Source organism: Callorhinus ursinus, unplaced genomic scaffold (assembly GCF_003265705.2).
Source record: "Callorhinus ursinus isolate GAN/ISIS: 27379988/994484 unplaced genomic scaffold, GSC_fseal_2.0 scaffold32, whole genome shotgun sequence".
Lineage (NCBI taxonomy): Eukaryota > Metazoa > Chordata > Mammalia > Carnivora > Otariidae > Callorhinus > Callorhinus ursinus.
The window spans coordinates 585,642-608,368 of record NW_027397094.1 but is presented as its reverse complement, the minus strand read 5'-3'; the positions used below and the strand labels follow the sequence as shown (position 1 = coordinate 608,368).

At 38.3% G+C, this 22,727-nt stretch overlaps 1 pseudogene; it reads right to left on the bottom strand.

Annotated features, from left to right (window-relative positions):
- Nucleotides 1–2,142: 2,142 nt before the first annotated feature.
- The window catches only part of LOC112808041 (ADP/ATP translocase 2 pseudogene), a 51,928-nt pseudogene continuing 31,343 nt past the window's right edge, over nt 2,143–22,727 (bottom strand).

Here is a 22,727-nt window from a genome sequence, read left to right as displayed (position 1 = left end):
GTTAAGCTTTATACTGGTTGTAAATTAAGTAATTTGGAAGCTACACTTAATCCTCCAAGGTATTACGTAGAGAATTTCAATCACAGTTACTGACCAAATAGTACTCTAGATACCTGAAATATTCAATGCAGTATTCAAAAGTGACTTAAAGGAAAAGATTATACACTTGATTTTGGCTTAGAAATTATTACTTCATTGCAACTTTCATTAACTTTACTAAAGTTATTATAAATAGTTCGTATTTTATTTCATTTATTTATTATTTTTAAAGATTTATTATTTATTTGAGAGACAGAGAAGGTGCATGAGCAGGGAAAGGGGCAAGGGAGAGGGAGACAAGCAAACTCCCTACTGAGCACAGTGCCCACCTCGGGGCTCAATCCCAGGACTGTGAAAACATGACCTGAGCCAAAATCAAGAGTCGGACACTTAACCGACTGAGCCACCCAGGCGCCCCAATAGTTTATACTTTAGAATAAATTAAGGAAAAGCTAACATTTCAGAAACTTTTATCAAAAGTAATTATTTTTATTCAGTAGTGTCATGTTAATCAAAATAACGAACATAACTATTTTTATATTAATTGAAAAAATATGCTAATCTGAGATATTTCTTAAAAACCACAAAACAGCCCAACAAGTTTTGGAAAAGGCCAAAATGAGGCCAAAATTTATTATACTAAAATAATAAAAGTATCATTTGACACTAATGAATATTATGATCATGAATATTAGGTCCATTTTAAAAATCCACTTGTTATCACTTCGAATTGCCTGGACTTGGAATGGCTGCCTTATAAGAAATTCTATTCCACAGACTTAAAAATATCCGAAGAAAATAATATAATTGTTCATTATGATGCATTGTGGAGAAGACCATTATCACCTGGATGGGTCTTGGTGAAGTTTCCCACCAGTACTAATATTTCATTATTCAAGAATAGGTACACAGGGATAACCCTTCTTTTCTTTTCTTTTTCTTTTTTCTTTTCCCTTCCTTCCTTCCTTCCTGCCTTCCTGCCTTCCTTTCTTTCTTTCTGTAGGGAAATATTATCTTGGATCACACAAAAGTATAAAATATATTAAGTTATTCAGTCCTTTTTGGTTTTTAAATGAATATGACAACATCAGATTGTTTTCTACTCAGAAATCTTAGGTTAATATTGAAAAAGGAAAGGTGTAACGTGTTTTGAAAGTCTGAAGGAGTATGGTAATGATCTGTAAGTATCCATTCTTCTCTCTTCTCTAATCCATTAACTTCAAGATTAAAGAAGCACAAGTGGCTGCCCAAATGAAAAGCACATTTTGCTGCTTCTCTCACTGCCACCTGTGGACTTGCAGCCCAAGTCTGTATCAGGGCTGGGGGTGGAAAGGACAGGTGCATCTTCTGAATAACATTCCCTCCAGATACTCCTCAACCCTCATGTGCTCTTTCCCCTCTTTGCAATCTGGAGAGCAGACATCAGCCAGTTTCTACCACATGGGGAGCAGCACACCATGGAATGGTAGACAAAACCGGGTAGAATGGCGATAGTTCTAACAGATGATAATGTCACGTGGGTGAGAATATGGAACAACTACAACCTCTATGCACGGTTTGTGGAAGAGCATAATGGAAGAAACATTTTGGAAAATTCTTTAGCAATTTCTTTTTTTTTAATTTCAGATATATTTTATTTCTTCAAATTTATTTATCAAGAGTGACTGAAATAAAAAATGTAATTGGGGGCACCTGGGTGGCTTCACTGATTGAGCGTCAGACTCCTGATTATGGCTTAGGTTGTGATCTCAGGGTCATGAGATGGAGCCCCAGGGTTCTGTGCTCACTACCGAATCTGCTTGAGAGTCTCTCTCTCCCTCTGCCCCTTCCCCATTCTCTAAATACATACATACATACATACATAAAATCTTTAAGTGTATATACATATATATATATAATTGAGTCCCATCATCATGGAAATGGCTTTAGGGGAGAAAACTGGTCAGCTGAATATTACTGTTTCCCATTTTCAACCAGTAAAGAGTTGCCATTGATAGACAGCCAACAGGCTGTCAAGAATGCCCACGAGATATTATATAATACAACATGTTTGTTCACAGAGGGAAAAATTAGGCCGTAACTTCTGTGAACTTGGTGATTTCCTCACACAAGGACAAAAGCACCACGCATGCTTAGGAGAATGGTGGAACGTGCACCCTTGGACACAGCTGTGGCTCCTTCCTGGTGGGCAGTCTTCCTCCAGCAGTCAAGCGTGCCCCTGCACCGGGTGTCAGTTCCTCGGCGCCCTGACTGCATCACCTCACAGTAACTAAAAGTGTCAAAGGTATAGGAAGTCAAGGCAGTAAGTGCTGAGACGGATTGTGTGATCATTCAGCGGATGGAGAGGTGCGTACTCTTGGGATCTGGAAGCCTTCCCTTGCAGAGTCATAGGTGCCCAAGTAGGCATCTGGGTAGATAAGAATACCCTGCACAGACACATGAATGCCTTGGTACAGGCCCTCAGTCCCATCAGATTTGTGGATCTTAACCAGGCAGCCCTTGGGGCCTCTGAATTCCCTTTCAGCTCCTGTGTCCACATCAGCTGCTCGACGGGTACGGGCAAATTCAAAAGGATACACAAAACAAGGGTGTGGCCCCAGCAGCACCACCTGAAGCCAGATTCCTTCTTGTCCACAGCACCCAGGAAGATCTGCTTGTGTTATTCTGTGAAGGTGAGGTTGAGAAGCTGGGTGGGGAAGTATCTGATGACATGGGCCAGGTTACGACGCCAGAAGAACAGGACTCCCTGCTCCCTGGGGACTGGAACCACGCAGTTGATAATGATGCCCTTGTGTTGCTTGTCTGCGGTGATTTGCTTGCTGGTATGCTGCACCTGCAGTAGCAGCTTCACCCCTCAGAGGGCACTACATGGTCTTGGAGGTGGCCGCAGCCACTCCACCCCCCAGAGAGAGGACACAGTGGCACCTGTCATGTTGAAAGGAAGGGGAGGCAGCAACTGCAGGACTGCCCTAGGAACCGGCTGGAACTCTGGGACTCTCTTTAGCAATTTCTTATGAAAATAAACATATACCTGCCCTAACACCTAGATAATTCTACACTTAAGTGTCTATACAAGGGAAATAAAAGCATTCAGAGGGAGGGGAAGGGGTACATACTGTTTAATGGGTACGGTTTCTTGAGGAACAGGTTCTGGAAAAGGATAGTGGTGGTGGTTGCACAACTCTGGGAACGGGCTTGATGCTACTGAATTAAACACTTGAAAATGGTTGGAATGGTAAGTTTCATGTCATGCATATTTCATCACAATAAGAAGATACACCCCTAGAAAGACATCTACAGAGATGTCCATGGTAATTTTACTCATAATAGCTCAAAATGAGAAATAATAAAAACATCCATCAAAAAGTAAATGACAAAACATATTTTCATAAATTCATTATAGTAAGGGTTAAGCAAATTACAGCCACTGGGCAAATCTGACCTGAGGCTTTTGTTTAACCGGCCTGAGTGCTACAAATGATCTTCATATTTTTTAAGGTATAAAAAAATTAGAAAGACACTTATGTGATAGAGACCAGTGTGTGGCCATCAAAACCTTAGATAGTTACTCTGTGACTTTTTACAGAAAAAGAAGTTACTGACTTTTGATTTAGAGGGTAATAACTAATCAATAAAAAGAACAAATTATTGAGACATGAAACACTGTGACTGTGCCTAATACACACTATGTTGAGTTAAAGAATCCAAGCACAAAAGATACATACTGAGCAATTCAATTTATGTGAAGTTCTAGAATGGGCAAAAAGAAGTGAACATCTTCAACATCAAAAGAATTTGATTAAACTGACAACGTCTGCCTCCCTATGTTATCTGTTGAAAAGGATATGATGTTACTTATGTGATAATAAGGAAAAAATGCATAATCAAAATTTAATCACGAGGAAACATCAGAAAACAAAATCCAAGGGTTATTCTATGGAAAAACTGGCTTGGACTCTTAAAAAATAGCGATGTCATGAAAGACAAATGAAGCCTGAGGAATTATCCAAGTTTAGAAAAAACTAAAGTATCAAGACAACTAGATGAAGTGCATGACTAGGGGGGAAATGCTATGAAGGACATTAATGAGATAATTGGAAATCTTTGACTATGGATGGTAGTTTATACAACAAATCAGCTCTAGTTCTTAGGCAAATTGAATATATTGTAAAGTATTCAAAATATATTTAAAATAAAATACATACATAAAAATTTTCAAATATATAAGATGAAATGTTTCTAAATATTTTAAAATATTTGGGGCACCTGGGTGGCTCAGTCGTTAAGCGTCTGCCTTCAGCTCAGGTCATGATCTCAGGGTCCTGGGATCGAGCCCCGCATCGGGCTCCCTGCTCAGCAGGGAGTCTGCTTCTCCCTCTCCCGCTCCCCCTTCTCATGTGCTCTCTTTCTCTCTCTCTCATTCTCTCTCTCTCTCTCAAATAAATAAATAAATAAATAAATAAATAAATATTTTAAAATATTTGAAATTACTGGAAAAGTAGCTGCATAAAATTCTTTACTTGAAGGGAACAAAATTCAATCCGGATTATGTGAGATTATGTTTTGATTTTGTAACTCACACGGATTAAGTTGGTATGGTTCCTGCCGCTCTAGATAGTGGCAGAGGGCCAGATTTATGATTTGCTGTTTTTCTCTTCCTTTTACAAGCTTTCTCAGAGAAATGAGGCTTTACAATTTGAGGGCCTTATATGTGCTCTGAAAGATAACACTAAACTGTGTGCCTCTGACCTCATCCATGTAATCTCCCTGGTTGTCATCTAATCCTTTCCTCTACATGCTCAGCAGGAAACCACAAGATAAAAACAGACAGAAGATACTACTTGTAATTGGTAAGTGACCAAAGTCAGTCAGTCCAGGCCTGTCTTGTCCAGTGGCTTTCTCAGTTTCATAATTCACTTTTCTAATCTAAATCATGAATAGAATTAAAACAAACCAAACCAAAAGATGCATCAATTACTGGAAGAAATGCTCCAATGCGATTGATTACCTCCCTTTGTCAATGGCGTTTGTTACCTCAATAATTATTTTTTACCGTTTGGGTCTCATAAATAAACAAGGAAGCTTGTCACAGTTCACTCATACTTATGACCCCAACAGCTATTTATTTACATGTATATACACATACATGTATATACATCTCATCACCACTAACAAAGATTTATTAAGTACTTGTTACATACCAAATTCTAGGAATAGCAAATTAAGGATATATAATCTATTTGATATTATTTAATTGGTGGGGATACTAGATATTAGAGTATCAAACTAGATTTTTAGATATTATCAAAATTACTGGATATTAGAGTAAAATTAAAGTTCCTATTTAATTTACTGTCCTGTCTAATCTGATAATGATGTCTAGATCCCAAGAAATCCCCAAAGCATTGAGAACATAATCTTATCTATAGTAGACAGCTCCTTGACTGGTCCAGTGAATGCCCACTGGCGTTAGGAGACTGGTCCAGACAGTAGCCCATGAGCCCCTTCGGCTTGTGGACACACTCCCATCTCCCAGCTATTCCTATTTATCTGTGTTCTGTCGCTGGACGAGGAAGAGATCATTCACTCGCCTTCCAGATAAATACAGGTGAACTGACATGTCTAGCATGGACTCTTTAAATTGTTCCAGATAACAAAAGATAACATTTTGGCATAGGAGCATAGGGACAAAGGTATTAAAAGTACCTTTAGCTATGAGGAAATGTTACCTAAAAGTGAAGTACTTTGCAGAGCTTTGTGCTCTGAAAATGTATTAAATAACTCAAGAAGTGAAAATGGCAAATAAATATCTTGAGAATCATTTTTATTAACCTTTGGTATTCCCAAATAAGAAGGTAAATTAATGAGAGAAATAAGAAATTATGTTAATAAATTAATATGTGAGCAGGCTGAGAATAAGAAATAATGTCCCTTTTTCCATTAATTAATCATAGATCAGGATGTGAAACTTTACCTCAACAATCTGTTGGTTACATTATTTTGGAAATTTAATGCATAAAGTCATAGAATTTTTTCTGACTTTTCTATTTATAATAATTCATTCTTTATTTAAATTAATAAGCATTTGAGTCTCCCATGGCTTGACACTGTACATTACATCATATCCCTATAAGTATGTAAACTATAATTTGAGAAGCAAAGATAAAGTAAGACAATGAGATATCAATCGATTTACCCAAAGCGAATAGCATCTACTTGAAACAGAGCTCAAAACCCTACCAGTGATTTTCCTAAAAATGAGTGAAGAGTCTTAGGAACACGGGCTATTGTTGGAAGGTAAGCAATGGAGAATATCTGGAAGAAGCCTAGAAATTTTAAGAGCAAATCTATTATTAGTTGGCAGATATATTATTCATGGGGACATAGCTAATAGTGCATACTGTCATTTTCTCAAGATGTGACAGAATGACTTATGTCCAAGGAATAGCTGCTTGGGGTATTTCTTGATTTTTATTATTTATTAGTGCTTCCTTCCAAAGTTTTACACATTTTAATTAATTGATTTATATTTGATGGTGATTTCACTAATCTTAAAAAGGATAAGCTAATAAACATTTTGGAAGTGGGCTTTTTTTTTTCTGGATACTCGATTTAATAAAAAAGCATTCCCAGACCCATTATTCATACATGTCAAAATCCCTGGAAGTGATAGGTAAAACCTAAGATCTTAAGTGCTTCATTAAGAACTTTGTTCTGTGATAAATTCTCCTTAATTTCTGAAACAGTTTTTTGGACTCCTGGGTGGCTCAGTCATTAAGCGTCTGCCTTCGGCTCAGGTCATGATCCTGGAGTCCCGGGATCGAGTCCCGCATCCGGCTCCCTGTTCGGCGAGGAACCTACTTCTCCCTCGGGCCCTCCCCCCTCTCGTGTGCTCTCTCTGTCTCTGTCTCTCTCTCTCATTCTCACTCTCTCAAAATAAATAAATAAATCTTTAAAAAAAATTTCTGAAACAGTTTTTAAAGAATGTAGGTAGGGGCGCCTGGGTGGCTCAGTCAGTTAAGCATCCGACTCTGATTTCTGCTCAGGTCATGATCTCAGGGTCTTGAGGTCAAGCCCCACATTGGGGCTCACTTAACACTTTACAGAAGCTAGGAGGCAGACAGTGCAGACACAGCAGAGGATCCAGGAGCAGAAAATAAAAAAGAATGATAGCAGTGTTGGCTTCCTTAAAAAAATGGATGATACCCTCAACCCAATGTTGGTTCCCTGTTGTATTTCTTTGGCCAGCATTATACTACGTGGCCTCTTTGTGATGAAAGCCTGTTTGGGACACTGGAAGTTTCTAGTAGAAATTATCATCAAGTCAGAACTCTCTGCTATTTGAAGATTGAACTCCCTTGAACAACGACAAGCTGATATAGACCCATTCTAACAAAATGTTTTTTGTGGATAATTTCTTGTGCCCCTTTCCAGATTTTATCTAGATAAGGTGGTTGGTCCTGACAGTTGCTTTCAAGTAAAGGTTGCTGCGTTCTACACAGGATGCTATCCCTAAAGGGTCACTGCCTTGAGGAAATCCAGAGACCGTGTCCTAATGGCACCCGGGTTCTCAACTTCGTTAGTGCCCTGCTTTGTATCAGATAATTCTTAATAGAAAATTTTATGGTAACGTTTTCCAGGCACAACTGAATCACTTGCTGTGCCTTCTTATGGATATTGTTCGGTGTTTAGAAACAATCCTTTTGAGCCATGTAGGCTAAAAATTATGTAAACTTACATCCATGATGGTATATAAGTTAGTCTTCTTCTCTTAGAAATGCAATTTTCCTCTCTCTGTGTGTAAAGTGGATAGGTCCAATCTGATATCACCATTTTTCTTTTAAAATCAGTAAAAATTTACAAAAGCAAGTCAGTATTCTGAATTGTTCTTATTTTCCCAACAGTTGGCCAACATGTGGCCTATAGGGCCACCAGCACTGCAGATGACAGCCTGTGTGTCCTCCCCACCCACCCTCTCCTGCTGTGGTAGTCGTATACTGGAACCTCTGTTATTTGCAGAACCTTACTTGCAGGTCCTAATTCTGTATCGGTTGGGACTATGTTAACATATAAGGAACATGAAATCCACCAAACAGTAACCTTAAAAAACAGTGGGCTTTTTTTTTTTTCTTTTTTTCACTTAAGATGAGAAGATATAGGCAGGTACGGTGATTCCATGACACTATTATGAACCCAGGTTCCTTTGTCTCTGCTCCGTTACGGTACCAGTTGGCTTTTCTGCATCTTACCTCTTGTATATCTGCTATATCTCTAGGTATCATAATGAGTTCCAGGCAGAGAGAAGGTAAAGCAATACAGTGCAAAGAGAAAATCAGCATGTGAACAGAGACTATCCCTTGTTAAAAAGCTTTTTGAGAAATCTTATCCAGCAATTCTTTTTTTTTTTAAGATTTATTTATTGGGTGCCTGGGTGGCTCAGTTGGTTAAGCGATGGCCTTCGGCTCAGGTCATGATCCTGGAGTCCCGAGATTGAGTCCCACATCGGGCTCCCTGCTCAGCGGGGAGTCTGCTTCTCCCTCTGACCCTCTTCCCTCTCATGTTCTCTATCTCTCATTCTCTCTCTCTAATAAATAAATATTAAAAAAAAAGATTTATTTATTTATTTACACAGAGAGAGACATAATGTGGAGGCTCGGGGCAGAGGGAGAACCTCAAGCAGACTTCTCACTGAGTGTGGAGCCGATGCCAGGACCCTGAGATCATGACCTGAGCGAAACCAAGAGTCGGCTGCTTAACGGACTGAGCCACCCAGGCGCCCCATATCCAGCAATTCTTGTTTAAAATTTAATGGCTAGAATTGTAACATGGCTCCTATAAATGAAAGTAAGTTGGGAAAGATGAGAATTTTAAAATAGGAACACAGCAACCCTATGGAGAAAGGAAGAATTGATCAATTCTGTCTTCCATATTTCATATAGTCTAAGACTGTCTGTGGTTCCCCACTCTGCCATGTCAAATGGTGCCTCTCCCTCAGCAAATACATATGTAAAACTGCCCCTTTATTAACTTATATTGAAATTAAGAAGAGTGAAATATCTATATTAATATTTTTAAAAATTACTGCAATGACTTCTTTGAACTTGACTTTCTTCATACAGGCAAAACGGATGACAGTAATTATAACACATGGTTGTCTGTTCTGACTTTAAATATATGATATACTTTGAGGTGCTTAACACTGTACTTGGTGCACAGTATGTTTCCAATAAATGCCTCCTCTAGTTATTATCATTACAATTAGTACCAAACACATGCTACTGTATATCTCTTAAATTTTTGTTTTATTTTACAAAGCTTTCTTCCATTTTAGCTATAAAACCCTTGAAGATCTTCTATAAAACACAGAAATGAAAGCTCAAGTCTATTCCATCCTGCTTATGCTGAAGATAGACCTTTTTCTAGAGAGAAGACATAATCTGTCAACCCAAGAAAATAGAACCTAACGATTTTAATGCTCAACAGGTACAGACTGAAAACCAACTCTTCAGAGCTACACTAATCATGTGCTTTCAATAAAAGGACCTCAAGACAAAAACACCTTCTCTATTTTGTCCCTCACACTAGAATATACCTTTTTTTTGTTTTAAAGATTTTATTTATGTATTTGACAGGAGAGAAGAGAGACACAGCGAGAGAGGGAGCACAAGCAGGGGGAGTGGGAGAGGGAGAAGCAGGCTTCCTGCAGAGCAGGGCGCCTGATGGTGGGGCTCAATCCCAGAACCCTGGGATCATGACCTGAGCCGAAGGCAGACGCTCAACGGCTGAGCCACCAAGGCGCCCCTAGAATATACAGTCTTCTACGATCAATCAAAAATGTGCCAATCTGATTTTTTTCCTTGTTCTACTGAAAGACATAGGTCATTGAAAATGGGCCTCTTCCTGGTACTAAATGGCCAGCCAAGATGTCCAGTAAAAGATCTGCTCTGCTTTTGAGCCATGAGGCAGTTATGCCTGTGGGTGCAGGAGGATGCTGCTCTCTAACCATATGCGATGGACTGGGCTTGGTGAAGCCTTCAGGCCTTTGTCGCATGTGAGCACGTACTTACCCTTGGAAGGATGCCTGTGTCTATCTCATCATTTTCTACTACCTCCTCAAATATAGAGGTGGTTGGCTCCAACCACCTGATTGTTGGTGCTGAACATTTATCCTTAAGAGAATCTCCTCTGGTTTTCACAATGAATAAGAAATCTGCTTTCTAATCATTCTTAGAAACCTTCATTTGATATTTAACGCTGAATCTTGTGATTAAAAAAAAACAATAACCACCACAGATGAAGCTACTTTAAGCAGAATCCTTTCTGTAGATTTCTCTCTTTAGTCTCCTAAAGCTCATACAAATAGTAAATAGTTTGAAATTAAAATAAACATTACTTTAAATTAATACTTTTGTTTTATATTTTTAAAATGTCCTGTTGCTCTAAAAATGATTGAAAATCACTGGTGTAAATCATATATTTGATTCAGAAACTCAAAGTTTTCCTTTGAACATTAAAGTCAATTGAAAGTACAGATATTTCTGGAGGAAAAAATAACCCTTTATTTTAGCAAATATGTCTATTATTTAAAAATATGTATTTTGGGCACGTTATTAAAAAATATGTATTTGCTCAGTTGGTTAAGCGATGCCTTCGGCTCAGGTCATGATCCTGGAGTCCTGGGATCGAGTCCCGCATCGGGCTCCCTGCTTGGCGGGGAGTCTGCTTCTCCCTCTGACCTTCCCCCCTCTCATGCTCTCTATCTCTCATTCTCGCTCTCTCAAATAAATAAATAAATCTTTAAAAAAAATAGATAAAAATAAAAAATATGTATTTGTTTTGTTGTGGAAAGAACACTTAGAACGAGATCTACGTCTTAACAGATTTTCGAGGTTACAGCACAGTATTACCACCTACAGGACCGGGACATCAGACCCCCAGAACTTCTTCATCCTGCATAACTGGAATTTCATACACACTGATCAGCACTTCTCCATTCCCCTTCCCCCAGTGTCTGGCAACCACCATTCTATTCTTTGCTTTGATGAGTTCTATTATTTTAGATATATCATAAGTGGGGTCAGAGGATTTGTCTTTCTGTGACTGTCTAAACAATATACATTTTTGACTATTAAATAATGCCTCAGTGTACATGTCTGTCGTTTGTTTTTCTAGCTGATATATTATCTTATATATAAAACATTTACATTTGATACATTACTTTCTCCTTTTTTCTGATAACTAAGTGCACTTTAAAAAGTGCATCTGTTTCCTGAACCAGAGTCGGTCACTGTAAATATCAGTGTACAACCACTCAAATGGTGAAATGGCAGGTGTAAAAAGCAAATGAACCCTATTTGTTTCACTGAAATGTTTATAAGAAAGAACACTGCAGGCTTGGTGTGCCAATGCCTTGTTCCCTTTACAGAGATTTTCAACCAAATAATCATTAAGTGTTCTGTTAAACTGTTCCAGTTCCCAACACATGTTCCTAGTTTGTTGGAGCTCTGCATCCTAAACTATGTACTGAGATCCAGCCTACCCACATTGCCACTGTGTGATCATGTCAGATAAATTGGTCTCTAACCATTAAGAGACCTAAGGGAATTTAAGTCTTAAAACTTTACTCAGTCACGTGCAGAATAAAGATCATAAAAAGGCCCAAAAGCTTTAATATGTAGCTTTGAAAATAATTCTTTTAGGTGTGTTAGTATTTCTCCACCAACAATTTAATTTTTTAATGTTGCACACTTTCATTCTAAAATAAATAAACAAAAGTGGGATCATCCAGAGAACTCTGCAGGCATTAAATTTAAACTTCTTTACCAAATTTAATACTACATTCTGCTTAAAAAATGGGACATACACAACACTATGATCCCCTTTATCATTTTAAACAGAAATATTTGCATAGATAAGAGCCTGTACCTACTATAAGATGACATGGTATGTCATACTTGTCTATAAAGATGTCATTAGGTGGTTACCATTATCTCTTGGGTACAAGGTTGATCTTGGGGGGGTAGGAATTCTCTAGAGTAAAAGTATATTTAGGCCAAAGATGACATGGGGGCTTCTGAGGTATACAATACCAGTATCCATGTTTGGATTGAAAAACAAGAAATTCCTTGGAAATTCCAGCAGGGAAGGATGGAATACAAGGAAATAGCTACTTACAAACTGTCAGAAGAACTGAAGGAAAGGTCTGGGAAAGTCACCTCTTGCTCTTACTCTTGTCATATGCAGACTTCCAAATTAGAGCAAAGCACCACACATGGCAGAGCTGAGGTCAATAGTTTGCTTAGGAGCACTGTGGGTGCCTTGAGTACCTCATGCCTGTCCAACTCCTCTCTCCATGCTTTGCTGTGACTGGAGAAACATGGCGTCTGTCTTCAGCCATCCAAACCTCATGCAAGGAACCCCCACTGGGGGAATCTAAACCAAAAAGGTGTCTGGCAAAGTGTCTAGAAACATGATTCCCAGGCTTCCCATGGAGAGTGGGGGAGTGTGCGGGCTCATGTAGTGTTGCCAACAGACAGTGGGGGCATCTCAACACACATATGTCAAGTCCTGACCACACTGCTCGACACATAGCAGAATGTGATACACAGTGGTGCAGTGGTTAATGGTACTTGTGCTAAGTATCTCCCCCACCTTCTACCTGTGTGATGTTGGGCAAGTTATGCAATTTGTCTGAGATTTATTTCCTCTTCCATAAGAAGATATTGTTATCTGCCACACTGTGTGGCTGGAATATTTACACACTTAGCACGGTGTTTGAACACACAGGAAGATCTACAATTGTCCCTCCTCTAAAGTCATATCTTTCAACTGCAGTTTAAGCTACACCTCTTTCAATATTTGCAGCAATTTTACTGCTGTGGGTAAGCCCTCCTCCACTTCATGTTCTTTGCCACCATTTTGCAGCTCAGCTCTGCCACCTTTTCTAGCTACTCTGGCCAGATCAACACAGTGCAAACACAGAAGGGTAAGAGCGGGCGCCTGGGTGGCTCCGTCGGTTAAGTGTCCGACTCTTGATTTGGCTTCAGGTCGTGATCTCAGAGTCCCGGGATCTGAGCCCCACACACTGACATGGAGTCTGCTTGAGATTCTCTCCCTCTCCCTCTGCCCTTTCCCCTCGCCCCCAGCTCAGCTCTCTCTCTCTTGCTCTAAAAAAATAAAAAGAAAAATAGAATATTTTACAAAAGGGCAACAGAGTGGATGTTGTCAAAGCAGTGGACTGAGAAATCTTGTCTAAGAAAGACACAAGAGAATAAAAGGGCTAATGGATAGAGAAATTATTAATTATGGTGAGTTTTGATAGTGGCTTGAAGAATAATTCCATGAAAATATGTGTATGGACAACAAAGAAGAGAGGAGGTTTTATCCGAGAGGCTCTCCAGAGCACACTTGCTTAAAATCATTATGAATAACTCCTGAAAGGTCATTTGAAAACACCATTCTCTGCCCTCCACAGAATAAACTAAACGAATATTAAAACTTTCAGTCATCTGTAGCCTATTAGAATCTCAGATCTAATCCTAGGTGTGGACACTTTTTTGAGGAGTCAGCTACCAGTGCTTAAAATAATTATTTGCTATTTATGGTTTTAGAGAATTTAGGAACCATTATCTTTTTGAAACACATCCTCCTAGAATGATATCTAATATCTTTAATATTTCGGTATTGAATGTGCTTAATATGTATTCCCTCCCCTAAAAAGAGAAAAATTCTGTCTGTTCTGAAATAGTGATCTTTTATCCAATGTAACCTAAAAGGCCAGTTGAAAAGATTAATTATGTAAGATATGTGGTCAAGTATCTATATTAACATTAATAATAAGACTCATAAAAGCTTAAAAAAGAATGAGTCAATGATATTTATAGTCAGCATTATGATTTGTACATCATACTGATTAGCATATGAATTCTAATGGAGTATATTGAAACTAAGTCACGTAAAAGATATTTTGATGTTTGAATATCCAAGTGAGTGTGTTTTTTTCATTGTCTCATTCCCATTTTTCAGTGCTCCTCCATGTACCTGGAACTGTTATGGAGAGTATTAATTTAATATTGTGTGTTCATTAGAATACCGTTTAGTTACCTCAAATCACAAGACAGATCAGTTGTTCTCTAGACTATAGGTAGAAATGAAAGGACAAGATTATTCTTATTGTGTGGATGTATGAAATAAATCAAATATGCAATAAGAGGAAGACCCATAAAGGTTATTATTCACATTGAAGAAAACCACTGATGATTGATTTCAAAGTCTAGATAGGTATTTGGTGCCCTGTGTTGGAAAAAACTGTAAGACAAAAATACTGGAGATAGTACAAATACACTGAAATTGAATATGGAATTACATATGCCTGCAACATCCTTTTCTGGTGTCAAGCTCCATGAAATTTATTCTCTTCAGAAAAATTTCCCGGAACCCTCAAGTGTTAACATTTTTCAGCATTTCCAGTGAGTTCACACTTGCTGGATCCTTTTTAAATACTAATTTCAGAAGGAAAACTTTTGTTCGTTTGCTACAGCAGAATAACCCCAATACTTAATTTTTAATAAACTGTAGATTTAAGTGTATTTATTTTATTGTCATTAAACCCCGTTACCAACAAGCTAGCCAAAGAAGATGGGCTGGTTCACTGTTCATTTATGTCCAGCTTCTGTGTCTTCGACCTAGTTCTCCAAGTCACTTTATACATCTAAGCTAATGGGGCAAGACTGCTGCTTCCATAGATAATTCAGAATTAGTAGAGATGTGTTCTAAAAATACACTCTCCAACATCACACACACACACACACAACATACAAGCACACATATGCCCACTTTTTCTTCATTCTGCATATAATTCCGCAATTATATAGAAACTTCTACAGTAACCTGGTAAATTGATGTTTTCAGTTAACTAAGGTCAAATCTTGGCTAATGGTGGATCCACACTGACCAATCAGTGCAAATGTCTAATTTATTAGAAAAATTTTGGTCATTGCTCTGTTCTAGAGTTTCTGAGTATAGTATCAGTCCCCACAGGGTAATACCTAAGAGACTTAAGTTGGCAGATTTCACACCGAGCATAAGTCACTACAGAAAAGGAATTGCATTTAGTGTCTGTGAAAGCTAACATGCCAAGCAGATGAGTGAAATTTCGGTTCTTTTCTCTTCATGCATTATTAACTATCTTTCTGTTGTTGTTTTTGTAGATGTTCTTGCCATCCTCTTTCAAATTATAGTACTCGGCTAATTCACAAGTTACAGCTCTATTTATGTTGAGATACCAGTGTTTTATGTGACTCTTGGCATGGTTATCATGGTGATGTTTACAAGTCCAGGCAGAAGAATGAGGAAAGATACACACAAAATAAGCCATCAAGTATACTTGGAGAAGCAGAGAAACTTGGAAGGTGCTGTATGTGAAGCTGGGAAACTCAGATCATAAGTGCTCACTGCTGGAGTCAAGTAATTAATTAAGAAAGAATGAAGAACTCTTAGAAACAGAGGTATGATTAGACGATAACTATTACAAATTGTATTACTCTTTGTATTTTTTTAAAGTACCTCATGAAGATAGATTTTGGAACTGAAAGTTAAATTTGTATATTTAAATCTAAGTGCATTATATTTGTAGCAAGTTCATGTTCATATGAAAAATGGTATTTACATAAAAAATCATAGCAACCAGAGATTAAGTATGTAATACGTATATGTTAAATATATTAATGATACTTCATTCCTTTGTATTTTATTTACTTTACTTTGATTCTTTCAACGCTCATTCTGGTTAGTTAAGCATATTTTGCTACTCAGGTGACTTAGTGATCTCAAGGGAGAAAAACCACATTTTAATCATAGTTCTGCATACAAAGAAATTGCACTATTTATTTTGGAATCTACAGATTTTCTCTGTACAGAATTCACTATTTCTTTGCCATAATGGGCTTTTTTTCCTACCTTACTTTTCCTAGTATCAATGTTTTAGCAAGCTATAAATCATATATCATAAAATCCATCCTTCTGAAGTTCACAGTTTTTAGTACATTCACAAAGTTGTGCAACCATAACCACTAATTCCAAAACAACTTCATCCCCCCAAAAAACTCCCAATGACAGTTCCCTCCCCCAGCCCTTGGCAATCACTAATCTATTTTCTGCCTCTCTAGATTTCCCTATTCTGGATATTGCATAAAAATGAATCATAAAGTATGTGGCCCTCAAGTCTGTCTTCTGTTACTTGGCACAGCGCTTTCCCAGTTCATCCATGTGGGAGCACGGGTCAGCACCTCAGTCCCTTTCATGGCCGAATGACATTCCATTACCCACCTGACCATGTACCACGTTTTGTTCATGCATTCATCACCTGGTGGCTTTTATGAATAATGCCTCTATGAACACTTACATACAAGTTTGTCTCTGAACATGTCTTTAATCCTGTTGGGTATATACCTAGCTGTGAAAATGTTGGGCCATCTGGTATCTCCGTATTTAACATAGTGAGGAACTGCCAAATTATTTTCCAAAGTGTTTGCACCTATTCTCATCAGCAATGCATGAATCCTCACCAATACTTGTTATCTGTTCAGTATTAATATTTTACACACTAAATTTTCACCCACCTTTGCCCTCTTTATTTTAACTTTATGTCTTTCCATATTTTTCCTCAGTGAATACAAGTCTCCTCCATCTTCAATAGCTGTGTATACACTTCAAAATAGGTAAGCACTTTAGTTAGTACCTTAAATTGCCCCACTGAATATTCACAACAACCTAATATGATAACTGTTATCAGCTCCGGTTTGTAGTTAAAAAACATTACACAAAGGCCTCAAAAACTTTCCCAAGAACACACAGGTATTCTGTGGAAAAGCCTCTATTTAAACCCATGAGCTTTTGGAGCCCATGTTTTAATGTCCACCTCATATTCTCACATTTTCATTATTTCCCTGCAATTTTCTTTCTGTAATGATTCTTTTCCTGTTGATAAGTAACCTCGTTAACACTCCTTACCACTTCCCTGACATCCCTGTGGGACTGAGAGTCACCCTCAGAGCTATGAACCTGGCTCTTTTGGACCCACAGAGCTTGAGCGCAGGAGGAGGTTCTCTCAGCCCTGATGGGGATTGGCTATTAATCCAGAGGCAGAATGGGAAATGGACTCTGGTCCGTGTGACAAAATGTTCTATGCAAATTCTGTGTACCTTAGGCAAATGAACTGTGATTGTCATAAAAATGAGTATTTGCCTTCAAAATACATTTTCACATTGTGGATGTCAATTAAAATATTTAAAAATGAATTCTCTTTTGGGGAAGATGATAATTATATTTATTTTTGTTGAGAACTTATCATCTGTGATATTTAAATATTTTGCATAAATTCTTTCCTCTTCTCAGGTCAGTTTGTTATAACATTTTACATGCTCAAAAACCAAAGTGTAAAGAGATTACATGATTTGCCCAAATCTCATAGCCCAAAGTGGCCAAGATGGGACTCAATATCAGATCTCTGTGACTATGAAATCCATGCAAAATTATGAATAAGAGAGACATGATTAGACGTAGCACTGTAATTACCTGGGGATGGAATTGGACACATTTTTGTCATTTTGGGGGAATTTTTCTTTCTTTTTACTATTCAGTTGGAATCATTTTGGGGACTAAACAGTATACAAAATAGTGAACTTTGTAAGTATGAATGTTTTCAGATGTTATTTTGTGAAGAATAGTAACTATGCTGCACAGGGTCATCTTAGCCGTTATTAATCAGGAAAGTAAAATAGCACAATACAATCCTGATTGTTGTTCTGGGGCAGTGATAATGTAATTTTGATTGTGTCTCTTTCAATAGAAATCAAAAAGTACCAATGAATGGCAGAAAAAAAAATCTATCCTTGAAAAATTAATGGATCTGAAAATGAATCCATCTTGCATTCATCTAAATTCATTGTTTTGATATTTTTTATTAATCACAAATAGAAGAAAACAAGGAACATACGTAAGCTATCTATATAAGTTTCTTTCTGAGCTGAATAGTTCAGCAAACTTCAAAAGAAAAGTTGGATAAACCAACCATGAAAATAGGCCTGATGCTTTGAAAAACTAAGCTTTTATATGTCAATTCCTGAACTTACTTAACCTCTAAATGGTCATTATTTTTCAAATACCTGACAGAGTGATTTCGACTGTGAAATTTCTCAACCAGTGCACCCACCTCTACCCAACTCTCCGAAATATGGAGACAAACATGTTAGCTAACTAGACATTTTGCCAACTAAAGATGCTAATACAGTGACATGTTTTCTAAAAGAAAGTACTACAAATGACATAAAAATATTTTATACAATAAGGAGAATTGATCCCAATTTGAATAGTTAGCCTAAGTCAGATACTTTTGTTTCTGAGCGGTAGGAACTTTATCGTAACCTGCCTTCTCTGTGCAGACTGGCAACTAGGATTGTTTCAGCATTTCTTTTGTCTTTTTTTTTTTAAGATTTTATTTATTTATTTGACAGAGAGAGACGCAGCCAGAGAGGGAACACAAGCAGGGGGAGTGGGAGAGGGAGCAGCGGACTCCCCACGGAGCAGGGAGCCGGATGCAGGGCTCAATCCCAGGACCCTGGGATCATGACCTGAGCTGAAGGCAGACGCTTAACGACTGAGCCACCCAGGTGCCCCTCTTTTGTCTTTTAAAGATAAGAGATTTTCTTACTTTGCAGAATCATTCCACACTGAATTGCTTGTCATTTGTTCATTGATAAAAGTGAGATTCTAAGTGTTAAGAACTAACTCTGGAATAGTGGAAGTTCTCCATGTTAGCAGTGTTCTGAAGAGCAACACTAAAATCATATGATACTATACATGAGTTGAATGCTCATATATAAGCTTTTGGTTTACTTTTTGTTTTAATTTACATGGGGCATGATAATAATTTTGTATTTTGGTATTCACATTTTGATGTTGATATATCACCAGTGTAAAACAGTCAATATAGTTATACATAAATGAACATTTACTATCTCAGTCACAGAGGAAACATATTTTTAAGCATATTTTCTATATGCCACACTAAAGGAGAAGGGCAATGAATGATATGGATCATGTAGGAGAAATGGTGAAACACCACGTTAGTTCTGTGGTAAATATATTAATCTGCCCTGATGTAAAGCTTTACAATAGTAAAGCATATTCACCTCTTAGTCACTTTTTTTTGTTTTTAAAGATTTTATTCATTTATTTGAGAGAGAGAGAGCATGAGAGATAGAGAGCACGAGAGGGAAGAGGGTCAGAGGGAGAAGCAGACTCCCCGCTGAGCAGGGAGCCCGACGTGGGACTCGATCCCGGGACTCCAGGATCATGACCTGAGCCAAAGGCAGTCACTTAACCAACTGAACCACCCAGGCGCCCACAGTCACGTTTATATAAAGCAGACGGAATTATAGAAATTCAAGCATCTACATTCCCTGATGAATTTTAATTTCTATAATATAAGCCTGAAATAAATAGGACAGACGCTTGAACGAAACCCCATACCATCATATAATATTTATTTATAATATCTCTTAGTGTATATAAAATTTTATATTTGTAATGGTCAGTTATTATATGTATCTTCTGAATTTATGTTTTATGTCATGCACTTTGGATATGGAATGTACTCTCTGTATCAAACATCACTATTTAAACATAGCACTCATTTCAAACCAAGCAATACAATGTTTAAAGCAGTTGTCATGTAATCAGAAAGATATTTAAAATCACAAATGAGAAGGAAATATTAATAAACTCAAACTGAAAACCATTAAGAGTAAAATTTCATATACTAATTTTCATATGTTTATTAATTTTGCTAAAATAAATCCCAGTTATCAAAATGTTCCAGGCAATTGAAAGGAGTGGCGATGTAAAGTGGTAGATGCACACATTTCAGTTTAGAACTGGAATTGACATTTGAGTGTATATTAGTTTTCATTAATATTAAGGGTAGAGTGAAGTCTGAAGAGGAGCAGAATTTGCCACCCCAAATACTCCTCTTTAGCCTAAGAACAACTTTAGGCTCATTATTTTTAAGAAATAGCAGACACAGCAGAAGCTTTGAAACACCAAGTAGAAGGTACCCTTTTGTAAGAGCCATTTACATTTACAGGCATACCTCATTTTGTGTTGATTTCCTCAACTGCACTATGCAGACACTTAGTTTTTTACAGATGGAAGATCCTGCATCAACAAGTTTTTGGCACCATTTTTCCAACAACATTTGCTCATTGTGTCTCTGTATCACATTTTGGCAATTATTGAGCATTTTCAAACTTTGTCATTATTACATTTGTTCTGCTGATCTGTGATCAGTGATCTCTGATGTTGCTATTGTAATTGTTTGGAGGTTCCATGAAATGCACCCAAACAAAATGGCAAAATTGATCAATAACTGTGTGTGTGTTCTGACTGCTCCACTTATCAGCTGTTCCTCTCTCTTTCTCCTGGGACCTCTGTATTCCCTGAGACATACCAATATTGAAATTAGGCCAATTAATAACACTGCAATAATGGGCTCTCAGTGTTTAAATGAAAGGAAGAGTCACATGTCTCTCACTTTAATCACAAGCTCGAAATGAGTAAGTTGAATGAGGAAGGCATCTCTCCAAAGCTGCGACAGGCTGAGGGCTAGGCCTCTTGCAGCAAATGTTAGCCAAGTTGTGAACGCAAAGGAAAAGTTCTTGACGGACATTACAAGTGCCACTCCAGTAAACACACGGATGAAAAGCAAGCAAAAGAGCCTTATTGCTGATGTGGAGAAAGTGTCAGTGGTCTGCATAGAAGGTCAAACCAGCCACACCATTCCCTCAGGTCAAAGCCTAACCCAGAGCAAGGCCATGACTCTCTTCAGTTCTGTGAAGACTGAGAAGTGAGGACGTGGCAGGAGGAAAGTCTGAAGCCAGCAGAGGTTGGTTCATGACATAGAAGTAAGAAGTCGTCTCCATAACATAAAGGTGCCAGGTGAGGCAGCAGGTGCTGATGGAGAAGCTGCAGCAAGTTCTCCAGAAGATCCAGCTGAGATAATTCGGGAAGGCGGCTACACTGAACAACACACTTTCTATGTAGATGAAACAGCCTTCTACTAGAAGAAGACACCATCTGAAACTGCCATAGCTAGAGAGGAGAAGTCAGTACCTGGCTTCAAAGCCTCAAAGGACAGGCTGACCCTCTCGTTAGGGCCAATACGGCTGAAGACTTTAGGTTGAAGCTAATGCTCATTTACTGTTCCAGACACCCTAGGGCCCGTTAGAATCATGCTAAATTTCCTCTGCCTGTGCTCTAGAAAAGGAACAACAAAGCCTGGATGACAGCACATCTGTTCACAACATAGTTTACTGAATATAAGAGACCTATTGCTCAGAAACAATGATTCCTTTCAAAATACGACTGCTCATTGAAGATGTACCTGGTCACCCAAGAGCTCCCAGTGAAGATGTTCAACGAGATCGATGTTTTCATGCTCGCTAACACAGCATCCATTCTGCATCCATGGATCAAGGAGTCATTTCAATTTTCAAGGCTTATTATCTAAGAAATACATTTCATAAGGCTACAGCTGCCATAGATGGTGATTCCTGTGAGGAATCTGAGCAAAGTAAATGGAAAACCTCTGGAAAGGATTCACCATTCCAGATGTCATTAAGAACACTTGTGACGTGGGGCACCTGGGTGGATCAGTCATTAAGTGTCTGCCTTCGGCTCAGGTCATGATTCCTCGGGTCCTGGGATTGAGCCCCGCATCGGGCTCCCTGCTCAGTGGGAAGCCTGCTTCTCCCTCTCGCCCTCCCCCTGTTTGTGTTCCTGCTCTCACTATCTCTCTCTCTCTGCCAAATAAATAAATAAAATCTTAAAAAAAAAAAAAAGAACACTTGTGACTCATGGGAAGAGATCAAAATATCAACATTCACAGGAGTTTGGAAGAAGGTGATCCCAGCCCTCATGGAGGACTGTGAGGGGTTCAAGACTTCAGGGGAGGAAGTCACTACAGATGTGGTGGGAACAGCATGAGAATCAGAATCAGAAATGGGGTCTGAAGATGGGATCGAACTGCTGCCATCTCATGATAAAACTTGAATGGACAAGTTGCTTCCCAGGGATGAGCAAGGAAGTGGTTTCTCGAGAGGAGTCTATTCCTGGTGAGGATGCTGTGGAGATTGTTGAAGCAACAATAAAGGATTGAGAATATCACGTAAATTTAGTTGGTAATACAGCAGCAGGGTTTGAGAGGATGGACACCAATTTTGAGAGAGGTTCTACTCTGGGTAAAATGCTATCAAACAGCATCATATGCTACAGAGAAATTGTTCATGAAAGAAGAGTCAATCGATGCAGCAAACTTCACTGTTGTCTTTTTCTAAGAACTTGCCACAGCTGCCCCAACCTTCAGCAGTCAGCACCCTGGTTGGTCAGCACCCACCAATATCGAGGCAAGACCCTCTACCAGCAAAAAGGTTACGACTCACTGAAAGCTCAGATGATGATTAGCATTTTTTAGCAATAAGGTATTTTTAAATTCAGGTACTTTTTTTTAGACGTATGCTATTGCACACTTAATAGACTGCAGTATAGCAGAAATATAACATTTTATGCACTGGGAAACCAAAAAATTCATTTGACTCACTTTATTGTAATGTTTTATTTTGGTGGTCTAGAAC